This window comes from Apis dorsata, unplaced genomic scaffold (genome assembly GCF_000469605.1).
Source record: "Apis dorsata unplaced genomic scaffold, Apis dorsata 1.3 scaffold_341, whole genome shotgun sequence".
NCBI classification, from domain to species: Eukaryota; Metazoa; Arthropoda; class Insecta; order Hymenoptera; family Apidae; genus Apis; species Apis dorsata.
The window spans coordinates 224,878-229,096 of record NW_006263608.1 but is presented as its reverse complement, the minus strand read 5'-3'; the positions used below and the strand labels follow the sequence as shown (position 1 = coordinate 229,096).

The window sequence follows — 4,219 nt, the reverse complement described above, 5'->3', positions numbered from 1 at the left end:
TCTCTCTCTCTCTCTCTCTCTCTCTCTCTCTCGCTCTCGCTCTCGCTCGCTCGCTCGCTCGCTCGCTTTCGCTTCTCCCCTCCCCTCTCTGTCGTTCGCCTCGGACACTGATGGATGAAGGACTTAGGACTAGGGCAATAAATCATCGGCTGTCTCGATGATAAGAAGATCGGTCGATCTCTTATCGAGCGGTTTCCTCGATTGTCATACAAATTGAGCGACGTACACGAGCTATACAACAATTGAAGGATATTATATTCGAAAAAAATTTGATGTTTGTTTTGAATTTTTTTTTCTCTTTCTCTTTCTTTAAATAAATAATTCGCACGAAAGATAAGATTGGAAATTAAAAAAGTCGGTTCGACGGTTCTTCCAATTCCTCCAGAAGAAGCTCCAAGAAACCGGCAAATCCTATTATGGAACCAGAAGCCATAAAATTATCAATTCGATCTGCAAATAATTTAATCCAAGAAAAGATTGCCAACCTTTGCCCGGCAAATTCATCAGATTCGAGAAGTTTCCGTGATCTTATCAATGAAACCAGGAAGTGGGTGGCTCGATGGAAATCGAAGGTATTAAAATTCGCTTGGCTCCGCGAAAATTTCAAGTATCTCTGGCACAGAAAATCCGAAAAATTCTGCAAAATTCGCGTTTTTAACGAGTTTAACACGTGGTTATTCGTTTATTCTCGAGATTTTCGTTCTTTTTTTTTCTCATTCGATTTCATCGTCAATTTGCGATCATTTGTCGTATTTAAATTCATAAATCTTTTATTTCATCGATGACTAACTGGTAATTGGTATTCCGAATTGTTCAATAAGTGGTCAAGTTTGATGGTATAATGGAATTTCTAATATTTAAAAGATCTATATTATTCGAACTGTGATATTTTAATTTTTTTTAATTATATTACTTTAGTTATATTATTAATATTATATTTATTAATGTCAATTCTCACAATGAATAAAAAGAGATTGAATAATGTAAATGAAGCGTTAATGGCATTAGAAAAAAAATCGAGATAGTTTTGAGAAACAAGTAAAATATAATCAATATTCAATAATATTAAAAATGTGATTGAACAATGATAATTAAAAAAATATTTTATTTACTTTCTGCAATTGTTATTGCAGTAATCTTTTTAAAATATATAATAATAATCGTGAAAAAGAGGGTATGTTCTACTATATAAAAATTTCTTTATATCAATTAATTACTAATTATCTCTCTCTAATATTTCAAAAATTCCATTGTAATTTTCTTTTTATTCGCGTAAAGAAGTAGATCTTAAGTTTTGCCAATTTTTAGAAATGAATCTAATTTACTATCGATAACAGCCGATCATTTATTAAAAGTAAGAATTGATATATCATCCAGTTGGATAGAAAAGAAATCGAAAAATATGTGAGTGATTTCCGCAAGCATCGAGAAACTAAATGAAACCAGTTAACGGAGAGATGTTGAAACAACGAACTGGCAATGAACGAGTGGTAAAGAGCGATGAAAATGGACAGAGTTGTATCCGAAGGCGATGTGACCTGCAAAAAGCGTATTAAAATTAATGAAGCAAGCCGGTGAATTTATTCAGCAACAAGTTGCCCGCGATCCTCGGCGTTGAAAACATTCATCGTCACGAGATACAAAGGTGCAACGACACTGTTTTGAATCGGATCTGTGAATCGTTGTGTGAACGAGTTAATAGCGCGAACGAGGAATGTTTTTAATTCAATGGATCTTGAATATTCGCGATCGACGTGTCCATAACCGTGTACGAATGTCATTCTATCTTGTTTATAAGTAGAAAATTAAAAACCGATTCTCTGATTCATGATAAATTCTTAAAATTTATCGTTCTGATCTTAACACTTTGTTCGAGAAAATAAATAGATAATAAAAATAATCTTTAGAAAATCGAAAAAAATTAATCGATTTACGACGATTTATATTGTTAAATTTATAAATGTTAATTTCAATTTTAGCACATTGTTCGATAAATAAATAATAAAATTAATCTTGTCTATCGTTTTAATCTTGTCACAATACGGTCATCGTTCGCTCGAATCGTGTCCAGACGATGAATCCATTCAACGAAATCGCGTTGTCGCTATCTCATCGACTTCTCTCACTAATCTGAAAGTTATTTCTGCGAGTTTCGATCGATCGAACTATGTCTCTGTCTGAAGTCGCTCACTCGTGCCTCGAGACGAGCTAATTATCCGCTACCTTCACTCCAGTCTCGTCACTCACGCGTGATGAGAGCCTTAACCTTTTAACCAGACTGCTCGTGCGAAATTATACGCCGTTATGCGGACTACTCGTGCCATCTGTCTGCGTCTTCCACCATCTGCCAATTTTCTTGGCAATTTTTACTTTTCTCGAAGAATTGTGTTAAACCGTTCAAAGTTGGAATTATTTCGTTAGATATGCTCAGAGTGATATTGAGAAGTTTTAAATTTGTGTAAAGAATATTATAGGAATAAAGATATAAAAGTAATGTCATTTATTCTAAGGATACAAGAAATGGTAAAATTGTTTCTGAGATATTTTAATACGTAATTTCTTTTTCTTTGAATTTCTCAAGTCCTTCAAATCTAATAATACTAGAAGGAACATATCCTGTCATTTATTTCTAGTTTTAATTTTAAAGTAAATTATTAATACACTCACGTTCTCAGAAACAATCTCTAATATCACAGAATACACGTGATATATGATACTAAATTACGTTCGTTACCAAAGAAGTAAAGAGCATCGATATTAATTTTCTAATTATGAGTTTAATTCGTCGACCCTTATCGATATATTTATCGAAGCAGTTATCAATATCATCACGTTACATGTATTAATTAAGAAATTTCATAGTTAAATGATGATATGGAAAAATATTTCCACGTTATTAATGATAAATAAAAACTATAAATTTTTCTCACAGTATACAGTGGCTATTCGCAGATAGAGGTTATAAAAGCGTGATATTAGATCTAACTAGTTTTAGTTATATATATATATGTAAGGACCAACAATTACCATGAATGCTCTTGTCGGACGGAGTATTCCGGTTTTCAACATAAAGCTTAACAGCTCGTAAGCATAATCGTGTCCCATAACGAAAGGATTAAGCAAAACGAGCGGATCGTACACACAAGTCGCATTTTTCACCCGTTTTTTCTTTACACCAGATTATCCTTGATTAAAAGTCCAAACTCCGTAGCGAAATTCGCAGCCGAAAATAATATCCAGACCGGAGGAAGAATGTCTTAACAGAAATTAAGGTCGCAATATCTGCATTAAAGAAACGTTTCTCGGGCAGTGAAACGCGGCCGTTCGCGTTTATCGCGCGAAACGAAGATCAAAGAACGCGATTATGTACACGCAAAGATGAAATCTATCCTCTCGTGCTTTTTAACATATGTACGCGAACGACTCGTCCGTGTTTCGTACCTATTCGTAAGAAAGTCTTGTGTACTGAAATTCCTTTCCTTTTTTTTTTTTTTTTTCTAGGAAGAATTAGAAGAGAGGTAATATGAAAGAAAGCATCCATTTCTAAGTCATTGTTGTATCAAGCGTAATACGTGATTGAATTTTTTTTGACAAATTTATGAAACTTTTTTTTTCAATTCAAAAATTCCATATAAAAAATGAAATTGATACAAAATATAAGAAGCAATAAATAGAATAATACGGAAATTCAATAAGATAAATTGCAAAATTTTTTAATTCTCATTTTTTTATAAATCAAATATTCGATAATAGAAAAGCATTTATTAATTTTTGAATCCAGACTGTTTCAAGAGTTTTTAAAAAAAAAAAAAAACTAGATATAGAAGAAAATGAATAGTATCACGTGTATGATTTGATCACGTTTGATTTTTTTGTTCGAAACAAAAATATCTTTTTCATACCATCTCTCCTGCTATTCTTCAAAATATTTATCGATGAATTCGCATCGATAATTCCGTTGGAAGCATCACGTTCAATTGATGATGGGTAACGCACAAGAAAATACGTTCGATTATCGCATCACCGTGAAAATGAGGACGGTATAACGGAAAAAGATAGATACATATGCAGCCACGGCGAGCAACAAATCCACCAGTCTCTCTACCTTGCGCCACGCTGTATCGCGTTGCGGAACGCATCGAGGCTATAGCCGCAGTTCTGCGGTCCACGTGGCTGGAACGATACGCCAGCTTGAAACGCATCGAGCGAATGCTTGCTG

At 33.6% G+C, this 4,219-nt stretch overlaps 1 protein-coding gene across 6 annotated transcripts in view; it reads left to right on the top strand.

Annotated features, from left to right (window-relative positions):
• LOC102671321 (acetylcholine receptor subunit alpha-like) overlaps nucleotides 1-4,219 on the top strand; it is an 83,609-nt gene that overhangs the window by 50,729 nt on the left and 28,661 nt on the right. Inside the window, exon 1 of one of the 6 annotated variants that reach the window (XM_031511659.1) lies at nucleotides 2,387-2,523. The exons of the other annotated variants lie outside the window; for them this stretch is intronic. The gene's annotated coding sequence lies outside the window, so the exon portion shown is untranslated. Of the gene's footprint in view, nucleotides 1-2,386; nucleotides 2,524-4,219 lie in introns of those variants that run through there. 6 annotated transcript variants of the gene reach the window in all.